The sequence below is a fragment of the Euprymna scolopes genome, chromosome 14, assembly GCF_053919585.1.
Source record: "Euprymna scolopes isolate OS-2025 chromosome 14, ASM5391958v1, whole genome shotgun sequence".
Lineage (NCBI taxonomy): Eukaryota > Metazoa > Mollusca > Cephalopoda > Sepiida > Sepiolidae > Euprymna > Euprymna scolopes.
The window spans coordinates 6789584-6813146 of NC_136495.1; the positions used below are offsets into that span (position 1 = coordinate 6789584).

Genomic DNA, 23563 nt, shown 5'->3' on the forward strand with positions numbered 1-23563 from the left:
CAATTGTATACAAACTTATTTCGTTGGCAGATGTTGTTGGTTGGTTCTTTTGTTTTGTCAGGTTATTAAATCCGGTCATTTTAAGATAGTGCGGACAGCTATATGCAAATACTGAACCGTGAGCGAAATGACGTCACAGTAAGGAAAAAAAATACTATAAAAAAGAAAGAGCACTTCGAGAAGACTGTCACATAAAAGACGTCACAGTTGTAATAAGAAGTCACGTGTGGTGGGACAATGAAGAAATGTATGTTGTACAACAAAAAAACAGGTTGAAGTTCTTTTCTATTCTTTGCCTACTTTGTGACTGAGGCTACAACGTGTTCAGTAAAGTTACATTCGAGATAACTTAGTTGGGCAGAGGAGAGGGTTGGTAAGAAGGAGGGGAATATGCGAGAGTGAGAGAGAGAGAAAGTTAGAGAGACGGACAGAGATAGAAGTTTTAATAGAAAATATTTTACATTTTTGCCCCCAGCAACGCCAGGTAGGCATAGCTAATCTAAATATAATATAATATATAGCTAATATAAACGACAGTTGTCTGTGTATATGTGTGTGTGTATTCTCAGCTAAAAGTTTAAAAACTACAAAACAAACACCCACAAAGTTGATAAATTATTAATCAACATTTCCCTGAATGAATACTATCTAAAAAACAAAAATTATTGATTCCTTGAGGGTTAACTGGGTCAGGTTTCATCAAGTGTATTAACCACTTCCAATGTTATCTATTACATAAAGGAGAGGATAATGACTTCTATTATTTTCAATAGAGAGGAATGGTCTAGTTAGAGTTGAAAGGGGAAGTAGAGGATGTGGAAAAACGGGGAAATAGAAAGATAGACAAATTGAGAAAGAACGTTTAATATAAGGATGCCCCACACACTTTTTAACCTCTTCAGTTTTATTTTTTATGATACCAGACAATGCCAGGTATCCCTGATAGTCTATTGCATGAATCTCAGCCGTTTGTGTTTGTGTTTGTATGTCCACTAAAAATTTTTGTCATCCATATCGAACAGGCATGAACCTGGTATCGTTAGAAAGAGCGATTTCTTGGACACATAAAATCGAAAAAATTTTTAAAATCGTCAATTATTTCATGTAGAAATGTCATTTTGTTTGAAGGGGGTGGCTTAGATAAAAACCTTGGTTTCGACCCTGTTTGTTAATCACGCATGCGCAAATGATCGATTTGTTGTTTCATTTTAAAAAGCTAAATTTGCAACATCGTAATATGTGTTGTCATGGTCTGATCGGTAACGTGTTCGCTTATGAACTTAACTTTTGCAAGTTCGCGTCCACCACACCAATTTTTTTTTTTTTCTTTTTTTGCTTACAAAATTTTGCTTTCAGTTTCGCTTCTGGCTGATGGCACCCAAGTCCCATTTTTTAAACCTTATTTTACGACCGGACGACGCTGCCCCCTCTTCCACCGCTAGTTTTCTATAAATCTAACTTGGCCCACCTACTGCCATAAAGAAAGTGTGACACAACAATGGCAGCTTATTTGATCAGATATGGATTTTCGTTCAAAGATTTGTTTAGGATAATAGTAATTTATATTGAGGTTGATTGGTTTATCTGGCACATCAGTCACTGACCAATACTAATGACTAATACTAATGACTAATACTAATGACCGATTGACCGGCTGTTTACAGGAACGGGAAGGTGAGATTTTGTTGTGACAACATCAACTGTTGACTATCAAACAAGAAACAATCTTAAGCTAATGGTTATTGTAAGTATTCAAGAAAAAAAATTAATACCCTGGCCGGCCAGCGACTGAATCTTCATTAATGGCATCTGTAATCTCATCAAGTCAAGTGATGCCCTCCCTCTTCAAAGAAAATCCTATTAAATAACGAACGAAAACCAATTAGCTGAATTAAATAACACCAAGTTACCAAGAAAATAGAACAATATATTTATGTACTCACGTTACCAAGAAAATAGAACAATATATTTATGTACTCACGTTACCAAGAAAATAGATCAATATATTTATGTACTCAACTAATAGACAAAGATCCCTAATGAGCGAGTAAAATTTTTGACAAAATGCGATTTAAAAAAAACAACATTTTTTCAACCGAAACAAGGCATATTACCATATCTAACAGAGGAATATGAGGTGTTGAGCAGTGAAATGCTTGTTTACATTACATTTAAAAATCTGCAAGTTAGTACAGTTAGGAAAACAGGAAACAGGGAGGGAATTCCAAATCCAGCAGTCCAAGGGAAGACACTATTAGAGTAGAAGACTAGGAACCTCAACATTGAATGACTAGTTTCTTGCTATTTGTAAGGTTAATCGGGGGTACGTCGAGGGGGCACGAGTGCTATGAGTTCATCAGAGCATATTTCATTAAAGTACTTGTAAAACAGGCACAAGGATGCAACATTACAGCGATGAGATAGAGGTTGGAGTTTGTGCGACAGTGTAGAACCTATTGGATTTGGAACTCTTTTTCGGACACTGTCTAAGAGTGAAAGCCTCGTGATAGATGCATCGGCTCAGATGTGGCAACAATACTCCATGCATGGTCGAATATAATGATGATATAAGATGCTTTCCGTTGTGAATAGTTTTCTAGCACTGTAAAGGGAGCCAACCCTCTTTCCAGCAGCCTTGGCAATGTATTTGTTCCAATTCATGTTGCTTGTCAGAAAGTTTACGATTCATAATCAAAAGTTTTTATATTTTTTATATTTTGCTATGTTTAATCTATTGTTTCTTTTATTTTTAGCGTTAAATAATAATTTTTTTTTCAGAAGTGATTGTCGACGGGGCGGTAGCTCCAGGTATCCAAAAGGGGGGGGGGGGTCCATTCAATCATTTTCAACTATTCTAAGTACTAGGACTTATACTTGTGTTTGAATCTAAGCAATAGCAGGAATTTAATATTTCTTTCTTATCTTCAGTTCTAACAAAAAATTGATTACTTCAAAGCGTGTTTTATATTTTTCTTCCATTTAACTTTTTGAGTTACACAATTATTACACGATGAATAACTTTAATGCTTGGGTCCAGCAAAATAAATTGCAGAAGGGGCGACGAAGGTGGTGAATCCAAATTGAAGAGGCATCTAACCCTATTCAAACTATCTCACTTTTCTCATAATATAACACAGTACTAGGACTTATACAAGGTGGAATGATAAAATTATCACCATAAAAAAGACGACATGATTCCATTTCCATTTGATGAAAACCGGTTTTCTTTTTTTTTTTTTATTACAGACCATATACTAGTTGGCAAGTAGTGTACAAATCCCAAAAGCGATAGGAGCCTCCTATCATGTCTGAAAGCGACACAATGCTCAACAAGCGAGATCGGAGATGTGCCGCTGTACAACTCATGCTCTCTGCCAATCCAAGTTATGACTACAAGACCATTGCCAGCACCCTCAGAATGCATCGCTTGATTGCCACGAATAACAGGGACATGCCTAGAGTGAAAAAAAACAAAGTTTCCGGACACGGATATGGTCTTTGGTGTGGTTTCAAGTGAGGGCCATATCATGCCTCCTCACATCTTGAAAGTCAGCTTGAAAGTCAATAAGTCAAGTGGCCACTGGCAGACCCTGGGTGTGACAGCAGGACTCGGCACGGACCCACAAGTCCAAAGAGACCCAGACTTGGCTTCAGAACAAGTGCTACGACTTTGTACCTTTCTCTTACTGGCTCTCCTCCTCCAACCTCAACTCGCTGGACTACTTCATTTGGTTATACATTGAGAACACCGTCAACATGACCTCCCCCAACACCAAAGCCAGCATGATCGCCGACATCTGCTGAGTATTTGCCAAGCTCCCGATGACGCTTGTGGAAAAGACATGTTACCAGACCTGTATCGAGGCGATGATTGAGTCTGAAGGCGGCTACATTGAATAGATGTCAGCTTTACTACATAATAAAGTTACCTGATTTGATTTTTTTTCAATAAAAGTTTTAAAATAAAGCTGCAATGTTGATTTCTTTAGAACAACTTTATCATTTCACCTGTACTTGTGTCTTTGTGTCATGCAAGCAAGGAGTTGGCTTCAAGTATCACCAGACCTTTGCTTCTCTTTGTTATGCCTTGTTAGCATATCGTTTTGTTACTTTTATAGAAGGGGATCCATACTGACCCAAAAGTTGACTTACCGAAAAGACTGAGCCGTCACAAAACAGTCAATTAGTACCAATATTAAAATGAAACAACTTTTAGTTAGGATCGATTACCTTTGTTTAAAGAATAACTTTAATAATTTTCTTCAAATCATTATTTTTTTAAATGAAACATTTTCACTTTTATTTATTTATTTATTAGCTGGCCACTTGGCGTTGCCCGGTTGTAAAATATACAGGAATATTATATTTTAGTTAATTTTCAACTTGTGCTGCTCTCTGCAGTCTGAGTGACAACAAGTCTCCCCAGATTTCCAGTACTCTCCTCTTCTTTTGATAACTTTTGTAGAAGAATTTGCATTATCGTAACAGCTGTTTACCATTAATTTCTCATTGGTAACGACCATTGGTCTTCACTGGAATTTAGATGGCAGTAAGCCTCTCCAAGGTCCCAGTCATCTTTGCACTCAACCAGCAGAGGTCTGGATAGTACGTTCTCTCCTTAGTCTTTCCATCCTCCTTGACCCTTCTCACATGGTCCAACATCCGAAACATATGTAACCAAACAGATAAAACGGTAATAAAAAAATAAAACACATATTTGCTCTGCAATAGTATTGAGCACTCTCTTCAAGTTTTTACTAATTACCAGTTTTACCATATATATATATATATATATATATATATATATATATATATATATATATATATATATATATATATATATGGATCTCAGAGAGATATGAAACAATACATTTTCTTGGCTGGATCAAGCAATGACGATGCAGTATTTATAGAGACATGAGTGTATCAATGCTCCTATTATTTGAGGACAAAAGAATGTAATGTTTGTCCTTAAACAAATAATAAAAAAAACAAAATCAAGTAAGTTGCTAAGTAGTTTTCCATTATAAAGAGAAACTCATTAAATTTTGGCTTCATTAAACTTAAAATGGCGGCCATTTTAGAAGTGTGTGTGTGTGTGGGGGGGGGGGTGAAACCCCAGCAACGATTTTAGAGAAAAAATTCAATATAAGAGTATAGTCTCATATTTCTCAATAATAAACTGGTTTGCTTATTATTGATTTGAAACCGGCGGTACAGACATTTTTCTGTAAATTTTTTTAAATATATATATAATTTCTGTAAATTTTTTTAAATATATATATATATACATATATATATATATATATATATATATATATATATATATATATATATATATATATATGTTATTTGTTTTTGTGATATGTTTTGAATGAATTCAATTATTTACGAAAGTGCATTTTTACCTAAATGCGAGTTGGGAATAATTTTCCCTTTAACCAATCTGGTACCCCCCCCCCCAAATGGGGAGTGGTATATAATATTGTTTTTAAAATATAATTATCCACGTACACGTGTTTCGTTGTCTACGACTCATCAGAGTGGCTGAGTCTAGCGAGATTCAAAATCGGGACCCCACGGAATGAGCCTGACCTCCTTAACCACTGGTCCATCTCGCCAACTGTCCCAATATATCTCGATTTACTTATATGTTATTTGTTGTTGTTTTTTTTGTTGCTTTTGCGATATGTTTTGAATGAATTCAATTATGTACGAAAGTGCATTTTTACTAGCACACTACCCGGCGTTACCTAGTATTAAAATACACTCAAATGTGATATTTTAATTCATGCAGAACACAGATTTCGCATTTATTACTATAAACCCAATTCTTTATTGATTATTATGTTGTACCCAATATATAGTAGTGTTCTCAAAAATTAAAAAGAAAAACATGGCTTGATCTCAAAAGTTAAAAACAAAATTTGACTTGGGTGCCATCAGCTAGAATCGAAACCAAAACATTTAGCTCTCCAGCAGCATTTTCTACCATTTGACCTAAGGACACATGTATATAAAAGTGCTAAAAATTAACCCAGATAAACATTAAGAAAAGTCTTGACTTTTGAATTTTGACATTTTTTTATACAAAAAAAAACCCATCAAGACCTGATGAAGACTTTTTGTAAGTTGAAAGTCGTTTGTTCTTTAAAATAATTTATTTGGGAAAAAAAGAAACACAAAGACATATCGTTATCGTTATTTGGTTTTCTAATTTCTATAATGTGTGTGTGTGTGTGGGTGTGTGTGTGTGTGTGTGTGTGTGTGTTCGTGTGTGTGTGTGTGTTCGTGTGTTCGTGTGTGTGTGTGTGTGTGTGTGTGTGTGTGTGTGTGTGTGTGTGTGTGTGTGTGTGTGTGTGTGTGTGTGTGTGTGTGTGTGTGTGTGTATTCATTAATATAAATTATCACTCGTCATCTCACACCAATCCTGAAACAAAATATTTTTCTAGGTTGGGTCAACCAATGACGATGCCATATTTACACAGACATGAATTTATTCACAGTAAGAGACATTACAGAAAATGTCTGTATTATCTGCAAACAAAGATGTAATGTTTGTTTGTGAACATATCATTAAAAACAAAAACACAATGAGTCGCTAAGCATTTCTCCATTGTAAAGAAACTTCTTCATTAAATCTTAGCTTAATTAAACTCATATTGTTTACAGGAGAGAAAAGAAAAAAAGATTTAAACTTTTAACCGAAACAAACTTGTACAAAAAGGTCAATATACATTTTGATAATAATAAAAATAATTAGATTCAGTATTGTTTAACCCTTTGTGACAGACATGCTAAACTCGGAGTCTTGGATACAAGTAGTGTACCACGTGCCTTCAATAAGTTTCCAGAATTTTTTGTGCAGGCATTAAAAATTGTCATAGACTCTTGAATATTTCAATATGTCATTGCTATACATCTCATGAGATGACTGACCAATTTTTATGATTTCAGGTTCAAATGAACAGCTACAGCAGGAATTGGAACACGCTACTAAAACCCGATTGTCACAAATGGTGAATTTCAAAAATGCAATCTGAATGTGAGGATAATTTAGAAGAACGATACGCAATAAAATTCTGTTTTAAACTTGCCACAAAAAAAAAAAATGCCACAGAAACGTATGGAATGCTTCAGACTGCTTTTGGACCATCTTGCATGCAGTGAACATCAGTTTTTAAGTGGCATAAGAGATTCAAGGGATGTGAGGGATGATGAGAGGTGTGGGAGGTCTAAGAAAGTCAAAACACCAGAGTTGATTGGCCAAATAAAGAATTTCATGGATAAGGACTCTCGTGTGTCTATGGAGACAATAAATGCACAGTTTTATGTTAGTGTGAGAATTGTACACACAATTGTGAGGAACTGAAGATGCAGAAGATTTTGCGCAAAGTTGGTTCCAAGAGTGCTCAGAGAAGATCAGAAAGAAAGATGTTGTCATGGGCATCAAGACAGTTCCTCACCCTCTATATAGTCCAGACCTTGCTCCCTGTGACTTTTGGTTATTTCCTAAGCTCAAGGAAAACCTTAGAGGTTGTCGTTATTGGGCAATTGAGGAGATGAAAGAAACTGTGATGAGGGTCATGGAGACGCTCACACAAGAGGACTTTCATGAGACCTTCCAGAAGTTGTTAGAACAATACAAGTGCATTACAGCCGAAGGAGATTACTTTAAAGGAGACTAGAGTTTCATGCGTGTACTACAAATAAAAGTGCGCATACGAAAAAAAGTCTGGAAACTTATTGAAGGCACCTCATATTTTTAGTAATTCTTTGAAAAGTAATAAGAACAATGCTAAGAATTAATATACAGCTAAATTGTCGAATGGAAAAGATGAATAAAAACATAAATGTTATGAAGGGGTCACCAGTTAGCAAGTGCGAACTCCACAACAAGATTTTATGAATGAAAACGAGAAAACATGAATTAATGAACAAAATATATTTATGCCAATAATTTTACAGAGATGTAAGATATTCTTTATAAGACTAAAGTTTGTTGAGAAGTTTTAAAGTTCTTGAAAAAGAAGTAGACAAGAGTGTAAGAAAGTTTGTTTCAAATGATCTCCTAATAAAATTATCTCTGAGATGGGTATATTTGCTGACAACGCCATGCTCTATAACAGACATGAAAGGAAAATGAATGAACATGTATCTAAGGCAATGGCAGAAACACTAAAGGAAGACCTCCACTCTGTAGTGAAATGAGGACAAAAATGGTTGGTCACATTCAATGCTGCCAAGACTAAGCTTCTTTCCTTTTTCTACCCCTAATAGCTATGGCTAATGATACATTATCTAAAAGTACTTCATTCAAACGCCTCAGCTTAACGTTCAGGAGAAACATGAGTTGGAACAGATATATTGAGGGCATTGCTAAGGCTGCTGCAAAGAAGGTGGGCTCTCTCTACTCTGCTAGAAAGTTACTTACACCTGAGAGTATCCTGTATCTTTACATGGCCACCATTCGCCTATGTATGAAGTATTGTTGCCACATTTTGGCTGATACATCTGCTACTAGTCTCTCGCTCTTAGACAGAGTCGCCCACCTAATAGGTTTCACACTATCAGCTAGGCTTCAACCGCTGACCCATCAACAAAATGTTGCATCTCTCTGCCTATCTTACGAGTATTTTAATTGTGGATGCTCCAACGAATGACAAACCCTTGTGCCCCCTCGGTGTAAATACTCCTGACAGACCTGACAAGCAGCCAAATCCCATACACAGTAGAGTTCCCAAGATGTCAGAAAGGCTTCTACTCTAATAGTTTATTCCCTAGGTTTGCTAGACTTTGGAATTCCTTCCCGGGTTCCTGCTTCCCTGATTGTACTGACATGCAGAAGTTCAAGTGTAATGTAAACAGATATCTTGCTGCTCAACTCCCTACATAGTATCCCTGCAAATTATGCCCCAGATAGTAGTCCCCTACATCAATGTGCATTGTTTGGGGTGAAAATGCCAAAAAAAAAAAAATGTGTGTGTGTACATGAGATTTTACCTTCTAGGTGGCTGTGTTCACTGAAGATATAGCAGCAGACTTAAAGGAATTTCAGTGTGGAGCATTCCAGTCTTCTAGTGGGGGAAATTATTGATTGTGGTTTCAGCTTTTTATTTTCTTATTTTGCAACAAAATGTGTGCCCAAACTGTGTAGCTACATTAACGAATATAAAATAACAAAGTAAATTAACAAACGCTTCCGCGTCAAAGGACACGGTTGACTTGCTAGCACATTGGACATTGCAAATCACTCCTTCTCAGATTTGCCACTAAAGACTGAAAGCCACACTAGATGATCTGACCATAACTCCTCCCCATGTCTTGGTTATCATTAAAAAAAAAACGGTACTTGGAATATTGACTGCATTATTCTTGGCACTGTTCCCATTAAATCACCGAAGTTAAGCAACGTTGAGTCTGTTCAGTTCTAAAATGGGTGCCTATTTGGGAATTCCAGGTGCTCTATGTGCTCTCTGCTTATCTTGGCATTATTTCCACTCATCCTGGATTTCTCCTTGCCATTGAAGCAAGACAGGTGCGGTTGGAATTGTGCAACACTTGCTTCATAATTACATGTGCAACTACTATTACAGGAGGTTTTCATTGTTTTTCGAAACTGAACGGAAGCAATGACGATGATCGTTGGCATATTTTGGTCAAGTTACAGTTTCATGTTTTCTTTTGTATGTACAAACGCCAACTTTTAAGGTGCGGAATGGAATCTTTGTGTTTTTTAACCAAAAATGATGACCAATATTTAAATGCTATGATAATTTAAATAAGACAAGTATCTGTGTAGTTTAGAGACTGTTCTCGAAATAAGATTATTCTTTAGAAAGCCATTCTTAATACAGGAGGAGGAGGAGGGTTTGTTTAACTATTCTGTACTTTCACCTAATAATTTTAACTTAAACAAGAGATACGATAAAAAAATTAATAAATGAAAGATACCGTTTTCCAATTGTCTGCTGCGATTTCGTTGGTTAAACGTTTCAGCGTTTTCCAGTGGTATGCAGATGATAACATGGTCCACATTCTGCATAAGTGCTAAAATTTTGATACCTCCAAAGAATGTGGACCAAATCTTATGCTTGCTATAGTAATGATGAAATGCTGTATTAGTGTTGGTCCAATTAATCGGAATCAGAATCGGGAATTGGAAAAATCAGAACATCTAGGGGTATCGGAATTGGTATCAGAATCGGTAAAATTAGTACCTATTTTCCGATGCCAAAAACGATATTTGATTTTATCAAAAGCAAAATCTTCCACTGCTAATGATCAAATAATAAAAAGTTATCTTTATCTCTACAATTATATAAAAGTCACTTTATGTGTGTGTGTGTTGAGAGTTCCTTCCTTATAGGTTCTGAAATAGCTGAGCCTATCTTTTGCAAATTTCACACAAAGGTAATTTATATGTCTGGCAGTGTTCTTAGATATGTTTTGTACAGAAATTCGTCCGATAACTACTGAAAATCACAAAAGTCCAATCCTAAAAATAGTCTTTCTTTTTTATAATCTATAAAAAAGACTATTTTTAGGATTGGACTTTTGTGATTTTCAATACTTATCGGACGAATTTCTGTATAAAACATATCTAAGAACACTGCCAGACATATAAATTACCTTTGTGTGAAATTTGCATTTCTACAGGGAATATTTTAGGTTTCACCTGCAAGGGAGATAATAAAATCTCAACAAATAATTTATTCTTAGAAAAAAACAGACTTGTTGACATCTGGAAACATTGTTCAGTGCAAGAGCATTTGAGTACAGATCAAATAATCACGTGTTCACACCTGGGTGTACCTCATCATTCTATTTTAATTTTTTCTTATTAATGAATTCAATTTGCAATAAAAAAAAAAAGTGGTACCATTTAAAATCGCTGCAAATCATTTTTTTGCTTGCATATTTTTAAACTAAACATTAATTAGAAGTGACTTTCCAGGGCATTCATCGTCAAGCCCAAGTATCAACTGACATGATATTGTAAACAAACACAAGTGGAATTTGATGAACTACATTATCATTATTATTTTTTTGTTTTTGTTTTTTTGTGAATTAGTCCATCAGGCAAATTATTCTTCGTAATATATAATAATCAACAGAGGATTGATTCTATAATAATACATATGCAATCTTCATAAATTAAAATATTATGTTTAAGTGTATTTTATGACCGGGCAACCCTCTAGTTGATAATAAACTAATATTAAAACTAAAATCTATAAATCATCCCTCACAAGTGTATTTTTTATGCCTGGGAAAATATCTGCACATTTATAATGTGCTTTTACGATAATTGGGGAAAATAACTACTTCATAGTTAAATATTTAGAGATTTATAAGGTGGTCGAATCGGTAATTGTTATCGGAATCGGGAAAAATATTGGAATCGTCCCATCACTAGCCTGTATGCTCCAAACTCAAATACCTTAAAGACTCTTGCTTCCCTCATAACTGGAAAATTGCCTTTTCAAGCATTCTGGTAAAAAAAAAAAAAACTGACCCACAAAATTATTGTCCCCTATTGCTCTTTACTAAAATCATGAATCAATCTAGCAATAATCTACCACCTTGATAATGCTAAATTTCTCTCTGACCAACAATACGGATTTAGACAATCCCGTTCTACTGCACTAATCCCAACCTGTTGCCTCTGAACGTATATATTCTGAACGTATCTATTCTGAACGTATATATTCTTAATGTATATATTCTGAATGTATATATTCTGAATGTATATATTCTGAATGTATATATTCTGAACGTATATATTCTGAACGTATATATTCTGAACGTATATATTCTGAATGTATATATTCTGAACGTATCTATTCTGAACGTATATATTCTGAATGTATATATTCTGAACGTATATATTCTGAATGTATATATTCTGAACGAATATATTCTGAACGTATATATTCTGAATGTATATATTCTGAATGTATATATTCTGAACGTATATATTCTGAATGTATATATTCTGAATGTATATATTCTGAATGTATATATTCTGAATGTATATATTCTGAACGTATATATTCTGAATGTATATATTCTGAATGTATATATTCTGAATGTATATATTCTGAATGTATATATTCTGAACGTATATATTCTGAACGTATATATTCTGAATGTATATATTCTGAATGTATATATTCTGAACGTATATATTCTGAACGTATATATTCTGAATGTATATATTCTGAACGAATATATTCTGAACGTATATATTCTGAATGTATATATTCTGAATGTATATATTCTGAACGTATATATTCTGAACGTATATATTCTGAATGTATATATTCTGAACGTATATATTCTGAATGTATATATTCTGAACGTATATATTCTGAACGTATATATTCTGAACGTATATATTCTGAATGTATATATTCTGAACGAATATATTCTGAACGTATATATTCTGAATGTATATATTCTGAATGTATATATTCTGAACGTATCTATTCTGAACGTATATATTCTGAATGTATATATTCTGAACGTATATATTCTGAACGTATATATTCTGAATGTATATATTCTGAACGTATATATTCTGAATGTATATATTCTGAACGAATATATTCTGAACGTATATATTCTGAATGTATATATTCTGAATGTATATATTCTGAACGTATATATTCTGAACGTATATATTCTGAATGTATATATTCTGAACGTATATATTCTGAATGTATATATTCTGAACGTATATATTCTGAACGTATATATTCTGAACGTATATATTCTGAACGTATATATTCTGAATGTATATATTCTGAACGTATATATTCTGAATGTATATATTCTGAACGTATATATTCTGAATGTATATATTCTGAATGTATATATTCTGAACGTATATATTCTGAACGTATATATTCTGAATGTATATATTCTGAACGTATCTATTCTGAACGTATATATTCTGAATGTATATATTCTGAACGTATATATTCTGAATGTATATATTCTGAATGTATATATTCTGAACGTATATATTCTGAATGTATATATTCTGAACGTATCTATTCTGAACGTATATATTCTGAATGTATATATTCTGAACGTATATATTCTGAATGTATATATTCTGAACGTATATATTCTGAATGTATATATTCTGAACATATATATTTCACACTGAATAAAAGTTACGTGAAACTCCAAGGTTTGTTATAACAGCCTTCTCGGGAAAATCAACTTACCAATCAAATCAAAAGGTATTACTGGACGAATATCTGATGTAATCAGATCTTTCTTAGCTAAAAAGAAAGATCCAGGTCGTTCTTAATGGCAATACATCCAAACAGCACTATATCAATGTGAGTGTGCCTCAGGGATACATGAATGACTTTCATTATTCCTGCTCTTCATAAGCAAACTCCCCGATGCAAAAACTTCCATAGAACACATATTAACACTCACGAAGCATCGCTTTTTTAATGGATGACGAATACTAGTTGAATAGAATAGAAAGACAGAATCTGAAGTTTACATTGTTATCCATTTTGTTGGGACGATTAATCAGAATCAGGAATTGGAAAAATCACAACTTTTTGGGAGTATCAGAATCGATTTTGGAATCAGAAAAAATTGTATCTATTTTCCGATGCCAAAAACGATTCTTTTAATTGTTTGTTTTGTTTGTTTTTGATTAAAATTCAATTTTCTATCAATGGTACTAATGATAAAATGATAAATATTCATTGATTTTTAAACTACCAGTAAAACTAAAATCTGGAGATACCCCTCCCCACAAGGTGTAGTTTTACATTTGCAAAAATATATCCACATAGTGTAAAGACTTTTATGGTAATCTGAAAATTAAAGAAAAAAACATTAACTCTATAGCTCTATAACGAAGCAGCACATATGCTAAAAAAAAAAAAAAGAAAAGTTACTAAGCAGACCAAGCCTAGAGATTAGTAGCATTTGGGAGCCTCTAATTGTAGAAAAGACAAACATCGTACACCCTTAAAATGTTTGCAATAATCTCCTGTCAATCTTTATTAGAGTCACTTCCCCTTTGTCATCCAATTTTTTCCACAAATACAAAACAATAGCCATAAAATAGAGACTAACTCAAGGAATGCGAAAATATTTACAGAGCCAGTAACTTTTCTCTTTTCTTTTCTCAAGCAACAACCAACATGAGGAAGGTCGAAGGCCAATCCAACCAAAACGTTGCCCAAATAAAACTCAAGATGAGAGCAAAACAAGTAATATAAACAATCATCTAAAAAATTCAGAACTTCTATAACTAAATATTTAAACATTTTTTAAGCACTGGAATCACAATCATTAATTATATCAGAATCAGGAAATATATTGGAATCGTCCCATCACTAGTATCTATTAAGTCAATCACGATTCTCCAGCATTTAAATTTAAAATTATAACCGATATAAGCAATAAAAAAAATTCATAGGACAAATCCAAAACCGATTTTCCAGTAACACAAAAACATAAGCAGGAACTTTTTATTCCCACCGCTGCCAGATTAATTTATTGGGCCACCAACAAATGGCTTGCGTGAAGCACACCATAAGTTGCTTACTCTGCACCTGCTGATGGTAGTCGACTTTTTTTTTTAGATTATATCGCATTTTGCTTTAATTTAACCCTACTTACGGTTTCAAGGGCAAATTCAAATGGCAGCTGTGATGTTGAACAAAAGAATCGGTCTATTTCCGACAAAGAATAAGTTTAAGTTTTAAATCAATTTCTGGTGGTTTAGAGAGATGATGGATACATAATTACTGGGTTAGGGTTAGGGTTAGGGTTACTGAGAATTAGGAGCAAGAATTATGGGAGCATTCTAAGTGGGAAGTTGTGCAGTGAGATATTTGTTAACATTACATTTACATTTATGTATTTTGGTATCATTGAGTAAACTGGAAGCATTTCCAAACTAACCTATCGATGGTCGGATCTTTATTAATAATACATCTTGCAACAAACACTCATCTAGCTACAACAACTGTCAAAAATTCCCCTTACTCTCTTTTTGTGCTTAAAGCTAAATGAAATTTCCATGAACAAATTTTCTTTCCTAGAACTGTTCGTCTGTGGACTACAATATAGTGGGGCTAATTCCCAGCCGACTTTTTTATGATCGTTTTCAAGTCTAATGTAAACAATTTTTTCCAGATTTGTCCTCTTAAATAATTAAACTCTATCCAAGTTCCACCCTTACTGATCATTACGGAATTGTCTCACCATCTTACTGACACTCATTAGCTCTCATCTTAGAGTGACTCTGGGAGCTTGATAAGCGGTGACTCCTAAGTAACAACTCGATCTCCTAAACAAGAAACTTGCACCACGTAAGCCAAGACCACGTCAAAGTCTCAACACAGCTGCAATGAAGAACGACAGTATCAGTGCGTTTCGCACTGCGCTCGAAAATAAGCTGAGAGATTCTGCACCAGCAGAAGCAGTGAACCTGGATAAATCCTGCAAACTGCAATGCATGATGCTGCAGTCACATCCTTTGGAACCAAGCGGCTGCCTTGCGAAGACTGGATGGCTGAGAATGCAGAAATCTTAGAACCTCTACTACTGTCCAAAAATGATGCTCACAAGAACTATGTGAGCAGGCCGGCACGCAGCACCCTGTCCAAGCTGAAAGAGGCTCGCAGTCAATTCCAGAAAGTTGCTCGGCACAGTGCAAACAACTACTGTACCAACCTGTGCGATGAAATCCAGACTGCTGCTGACTGCGGTAAACTATGTGTGATGTACCGTGGACTCCGCAAGGCAACTGAACTGAGCTCAAAGAAAGTTTGCCCTTTAAAATCTACTACAGGGGAGCTCATCACTGCTCCTATGAAGCAGCTTGAACGCTGGGTGGAGCACTACTCTGTACTATATGGCGAACCATGCAACATCACAGTCACAGCTTTAAATTCCACTCCGAACTTCGACACCCTAGTCGAACTGGACAACATTCCAACTATGTCAAAACTCAAAGTAGCTCTCCAAGACACGAATGTAGGGAAGGCCCCAGGTACTGACGAGATTCCAGCAGACCTGCTCAAGTGCGATAAGTTCCTGCTCCCGCACTTGTACGACCTCCTCTGCACCAGTTAGCGCAACGGAAAATTTCCAACAATGAAAGATGCTAAAATTGTCACTTTATTCAAGAAAGGGGACAAAGGAGATTGCAATAGCTACCGTGGTATATCTTTAATCAGTGTCACCGGCAAAGTCTTTGCCAGAGTGCTCCTTCCAAGGCTCCAGCAGATTGGAAACTGCGTTTATCCAGAATCGCAATGTGGCTTCCTCAGCGGGCGCTTAACCATGGACATGATATTTTCAGTGCGTCCAATCCAGGAAAAATGCAGGGAACAACGTAGACCTCTCCATTTGTGGACCTCACGAAAGCTTTTGACATGGTCAGTAGAGATGGTCTGTTTGCCATCCTACAAAAGTTGGGCTGTCCACCAACTCTTCTTAGTTTGATAAGATCGCTCCAGGACAACATGACAGCCGCCGCCTTCTTCGAGGGTGACATGTCTGACAACTTCCCCGTGTGCAGTGGAGTCAAGCAAGGTTGTGTGTTGGCTCCCACACTGTTTAGCATCTTCTTCTCAGTTCTTCTGCACCACGCTTTTGGAAATCACGAGGACGAAGACAGTGTGTTCCTTCATACTCGCTCTGATGGAGAACTTTTTAACTTGGCTCGCCTACGCGCCAAAACCAAGATTTGAAAAGTCCTAATACTTGAGCTGCTGTTTGCAGACAGTGCTGCATTGATCTTGTACTTCGCAAGTGGACTCCAGCAGCTGCTTGACAAATTGAGTGCTGCTTGTGCAGAGTTCGCACTTGTAATCAGTGTGAAGAAGATAGTTGTGATGCACCAGGGTGACGCATCACCAATCACCATCAATGGCCACGAACTAGAGACTGTTGAGAACTTTGCGTATCTTGGATCCAACATCAGCAAGGGAGTATCCATTGAACAGGAGCTACAAATGCGCATAGGTAGAGCAGCGTCTACTTTCAACCGACTATGTGAAAGAGCATGGTTCAATAAATACCTTACTTCTTGCACAAAATGCCGCATCTACGAATGCTGTGTTCTGAGTACCCTACTGTATGGAGCAGAGACTTGGACCACGTATGCTCGTCACGAGAAAAGACTGAACGTCTACCATCTCCGATGCTTGCGACATATCATAGGCATCAATTGGTGGGATAGAATCACCAACAAAGAGGTGCTAAGACGTGCCGGCAGCTGCTCCTTGTTCCAGACACTCAAGATCTGACGATCGAGTTGGCTTGGTCACCTGCGCAGAATGCCCAATGGCCGTCTCCCTAAGGACATCCTCTACAGCGAACTGGCAAATGGATCAAGAAGCCGCGGTCGCCCGGTGCTGCGCTTTAAAGACGTGGCCAAACAGGAACTGATCACTTTTGGCATTGATGTGAATGTGTGGGAGGAGCTAGCTGAAGATAGCATGGAGGCGTGCCTTGAGTAAGGGTGGCGAAGACTTGAGAAGCTTTGGTTCGAGAGGCTGGCGTAGAGAAGACAAAACTAGTGACTACGTTTACTGTTGCTTGCATTAATCTTTCGTAGATTGCTTGCCATTATTATTATTATTATTATTATTATTATTATTTACTCACTAGAAGCAGTCACACAGGCGATCATCATAGATTTCTCTTTGGAAACTGTGAAACTTGTGGCATTCTCTAGAGTGAGTGACAACAAGTCTCCCCAGATTTCCAGTACACTTCCCTACTTTCTTACTTTTGATAATAATTGCTGATGAATTTTCATTATTGTAACAGCCGCTTACCATTGATTTCTCATTTTCAGTAACCATTGGTCTTCACTGGACTTTAGGTGGCAATAAGCCTCTTCAAGTAACATGACTTACTATTTTGCCATCTAATTTACATAAGTGTTTGTAGTGTGGACAGACAGATGTTTTTTTTTGTTTGTTTTTACATAGGCATCACCACTTATCAAGGCCCAGAGACCACTCGAGGATAAGCGTTAAGAGTGTACAGTAGTCAATTGGACAATAGAGTAATTGTTAGTAATGGAAAGTCGATAAATTTGTTAACTTAAGTGGAATGGCTCATCAAAAACTTGTTTATGTTGGACTTGAATACAATCAGATTGTAGTCAGCTGGAAAGCAAGAAAACAGAAGACAGTTTCATAGGCGTGCACTTCTAAGAAAGAAGCTTTGTTCATGGAATCTATGTTTAGGTTTAGGCACAGATAAAGAGTTGGGGAATTATTGATAGTGTTTTCAGCTAGACGAATGTTTCTTGTGAAAGTTTGGCGAAGGGGGACCATAGAATGGAGCTCAGTCGAGCACTTGCCATGAAAATAACAATAAAGCAGAGACAAACTTGCAACATCTCTTCTATGAGATAGAGGTTGCAAGGAAGAGAAAAGGACATCTCCTACGGGGCTATGAAGTCTATTTTGAACCCTATCAAGGCAGGACAAGTCCTTTCTAGCAGCTCCTGCCCAGATGTGGCAACAGTATTCCATCCTTGGACGTACCTGGCTCTTATATAGATAGAGAATTGCATCAGCAGTGAGATATCTACTGGATCGATAGAAGGATCCCACCATTTTTCCAGCGGCCTTGGCAACAGATTTGATGTACGTGTTCCATTTCAGATCAGGAGTAAAGGTCAAGTCCAGAAGCTTATCAAAACATGAAGCCTCCTGAAGACGAGAGCCATTCATTTCAATTGATGCCAGATGGGGATCAGAGCGTTGATGATGTAAAGATAAAAGCTTGATTTTAGATGCATTAAAAGTAACCAGCCACTCCTTTCCCCATTGTACCACGTGCTCAAGATCAGAGGAGAGAGAATCAGAGAGAACTTGGTTGTTTACAGTCTTAGATGTGCTACGATAGATGGTAGTGTCATCAGCATAAATGTGTACGAATGATGTAAGGATGTGATTTGGAAGATCATTAATGTAGATCAGGAAAGGAGTTGGGCCCTGAGAGACTCCAGGGAGCTTTTGCTTTCTGCCCATCAACTACTACTCTTATTAACCTAAAGAGTCACTCTTTCTCAAAATGCTAATGGCGACATTCAGAATATTAGAGAGAGTTATTGAATCAACACAAAGTTAGAGTTAATGAGAAAACTACATAGATAACTAAGAGAGAGCGAGAGAGAGAGAGAGAGAGAGAGAGAGAGAGAGAGAGAAATGTGGGTCTTGTTCAGTTAATTATAAATCACAGCTAATTGGAACAATTAAAACAAACTCTTTTTCAATCTCAAAGTTAGAGCAACTTTTTAGAAAGTGTTTTGTGTTATTGAAGTATATATATATATATATATATATATATATATATATATATAATTATTTTTTTGCTATAATAATTAAATACCTACAGACACTAGTGTTTCATCCTTTCGGGAATCTTCAGTGCAGGGTGTCACGATTAATACCAGTCGAACGATTCGAACCCCGCATCACGAGACATCTCTGGCTCGATTAGCGAAGACCTAATCTATTCGGCTACCATTAACCGCGTGAAATAACGTTGAATTTAAACATTTTAATTTTAAATGTTCATTTACGTCAGTGAGAGAGTGATCTAATCATTATACGATGATCTATGCATAAAAGCTAAATTGACCGACTTTAATTCAACTGAAAGTGCTCAACGATAAGAAATGAATTTCTTAAAGGGGCTGTCATAATTATTTTTTTGCTATAATAATTAAATACCTACAGACACTAGTGTTTCATCCTTTCGGATATATATATATATATATATATATATATATATATATATATATATATATATATATATAGTGTTATAATGGAATAATTCCGGGTATGAGAGCTCAATGTGGTAAACAGAGCAATAACATCTATTTTAGATGCTTGAAAATACCATAAGGTTGAAATAAATTATTGCATTGACAATTATGTAATTTTCGTGTTATATTTTTATGTTATATATATATATATATATATATATATATATAAATTAAAAAATAACAATTGTATGAATTAGTGTTTTATAAAACAAATTCGGAACATTTACTAAATTATAATATTTTAAGCTTTAGTAATGCATATACTATTGAGCTATTTTTTTAAAATTACATTTTCACCCCAAACAAGGCACAGTGCCACATGATGTAGGGGGCTACTATCAGGAACATAAGTTGTAGAGATACTATGTACGGAGTTGAGCAGCGAGATGTTCGTTTACATTACACTTGAACTTCTGCATGTCAGTACAGTTGGAGAAGCAGGAACCCAGAAGGGAATTCCAAAGTCTAGTAGTTCTGGAGAAGAAAATATTAGAGTAGAAGGGGATCTTTACTGTGTGGGGTGGGATTTTGCTGCTTGTTGAATTTATTGGAGGGCATTTACATCGAGGGGGTACACGGGCTAGTAGTTCGTTGGAGCATGCACCATTAAAATACTTTTAAAACAGACAGAGGGTGCAACATTTTGTCGATGGGACAGTGGTTGAAGCTAAGATGACGGTTCAGGATTTTTCAGGTTGGCGACTCTTGCCCAGGAGTGAGAGACTAGTAGCAGATGCACCAGCTACTCTTATATAAAAGTTACTTTGTGTGTGTGAGTGTGTGAATTCCTTCCTTATAGATTCTGAAACGGTTGAGTCTATGTTTATGTCTGGCAGCGTTCTCCGATATGTTTTGTACAGGAAGTCATCTGATAAGTATCGAAAATTAAAAAATCTGATCTTAAAAATAGTTTTTTCTCTCTTATAGATAAAAGAAGAATAATGTTTACAAGGGAATATTTTACGTTACACCGGCCAAGGGAAACAATAAAATCTCATCAAATAATTTCTTCTTAAAAAAAACAACAAATTTATTGCCATCTGGAGATATAGCTCAGTGGTAGAGCATTTGACTGCAAATCAAATGATCCCATGTTCAAGCCCGGATGTACCTCACCATTTTATTTTAATTCTTTCTTATTAATGAGTTCAATTTATGATAAAATAAGAAAAGGTACCATTTAAAATTGCTGCAAATCATTTCTTTGTTTGCATATTTTAAAACTAAACATTAATCAGAAGTGACTTTTCCAGGGCATTCATCGTCAAGCCCAAATATCAGCTGACGTGATATTGTAAACAAACACAGACAGAACTTGATGAACGACATTACGATATTTTTTTTTAATTTTATATTTATTTATTTATTGTGAATTAGTTCACCGAGTAAATTATTCCTTGTAATATATATTAATCAATGGAGGATTGATTCTAGAATAATACATACACAATCTGCAAAATTAAAATATCATGTTTAAGCGTATTGTACGACGCGGCAACTCCGGACGGCCAGTTACTCCTACTTTCACTTTCTTACCCTTTGCCTATCTCCTTTTTTTTTTTTCTTTTTTTTTTTTCGAATTATTTACGTTACTTGTCTTCTCCCACCAATCCCCTTACCATTCCCCTTTTATGTGCGTTATTCGTCCATTCCTCTCACCATCTGAAAATATCGACAAGTGTGAACAGTAACAAGAGCGTAGAAACATAAAAGTTTAACTAACATATAAAGTTTAAAAAAAAAAAAAACTTTACTTACTTGTATATAAATTACATTTTCATGTGTTTTTTTGTTTTTAATTTCCTTCTGGACAAACTTTGTTCAGCCAATGGATGAAAAAACAATTCTCAACCAAAACAGGTTTGCATTATTATTATTATTATTTACTTCTGAATTATTTTCTCTTTTCGTTGTTGCAATAAGCATTTTTTTTATAGATTTGATCACACAAGAACACGTGTGGCTTCGTTAGGTACAATCAGTTTCCATTAGCAACAAGGGCGATAACTCGCATTGTCACTAATAGCAACAGATCGTAACGAAGCAGTCAACACGTGTTTATGCGTGACAGAATAATAACGAAAAAGTTATTTTTACAAGTTTGTTATTCTCATAAGTTTGAATTTAAAACGCCCAAAAATCGGAAATCTGTTTTGTAGAGTTCTGAGACTTCAGAAATTCTTCCTTTGAAATTATGGATTGTTACAGGAGATAAAAACAAACAAACATCAGTACTGTCGGTTTCAAATCTGACATAAAGTGGGTGAATTTACGGTCGAAAAGATATCAAGAATTCGATATTTTTCGACCATAAACAGATCCTTATATAACGTGATACTGATGGGGTTTTTTTCTGATTTTCTGTGATATTTTAAAATAAATATAATGCCCTTTTATTGATTTATATATATATATATATATATATATATATATATATATATATATATATATATATATATATATATATATATATATATATATATATATATATTGAGCGCTTTCGCTTTGCTGGAGCTCTTTCCCATAAATACCACACATTATATGTTGTAGTGGCACTCAGGTCTCATAAGATGCCTTTTTTACCACAAATATTACAAAAGTATATATATATATATATATATATATATATATATATATATATATATATATATATATATATATATATATATATATATATATTATATTATATTATATTATATTATATTTGAAAAAATTGATGATGATGATGATGATGATGATGATGATGATGATGATGATGATGATGATGATTTTTATCTCTGGTTGCGGGATCGAATCTCAGTATAGTCAGCCGCGCTGATGGGTTTTGCTTACAGCGAAGCACTTGTCCATGGATAACTATTTTATTCATAATATGTGGATATAAAAAGATGAAAACCCCACAATACAGACTCAGTCTGACGATTCTCTACGGGATGAACACAAAATTGGCTGAATAGTGTGCTAAAGACCGCAAAGGTCAAATCTTTTAAATTTTGTTCCCATGGCAGCCAAATTTTCGGCCCAAACCGATAAAAAAGTTTACCTTATGTTTGAATACACTTTATTTAAAATTTTGAATTTAATTTAATTATTTAGACCAAAAAATTGGTAATTTGATAGAGACCGTAGGGATCAAATTTTTTTAACTTTGACCCCAATTTTGACTTATTAACATTTATTGTTTTAGGCTCATACAAAATTAAAAGTTTGATCCATGTCCAAGTAACCTACATCTAAAATTTCAAGTGTTTAGATCCAAAATTGGTGAAGGAGTTTTTTTTGGGTCTAAATACTTGAAATTTTATATATAGGTTCCTTGGACATGGATCTAACTTAATAACTTGATTTGAGCCCCAAACAATGAATGTTAAGGGGTCATAATAGGAGTCAAAGTTTAAAAAAATTGACTGCTTTTTTTTTGGGGGGGGGGGGGGGGCTCAATATACACCTCCAAACACCCGGGCAACGCCGGGCTGAAATGCTAGTATTCAAATATTACGGAAATTTGCTTTTCAGTTAATTTATTTTCAAGATTATTTAAAAACTAGCATTTCAGCCCGGCGTTGCCCGGGTGTTTGAATGTGTATGTTGAGCAAAAAAAAAAAAAAAGAAAAAGAAAAAAGTGGTAGTAGGAAGGCAGGCTCGAACCCGTACTGCGAAGGAGGAAAAGAACGGGGGGAAAAACCTGACGTCTTTGCCGTTACGACCACCGCCAAA

General features: G+C 35.2%; 1 protein-coding gene across 2 annotated transcripts in view; it reads right to left on the reverse strand.

The window, feature by feature from the left end:
• LOC145292856 (ankyrin repeat and MYND domain-containing protein 1-like) overlaps nucleotides 1-21846 on the reverse strand; it is a 143447-nt gene extending 121601 nt beyond the window's left edge. For both annotated transcript variants that reach the window (XM_080138957.1, XM_080138956.1), the window contains exon 1: nucleotides 21605-21846. The gene's annotated coding sequence lies outside the window, so the exon portion shown is untranslated. The remainder of the gene's footprint in view (nucleotides 1-21604) is intronic.
• Between the last annotated feature and the right edge of the window lie 1717 nt (nucleotides 21847-23563).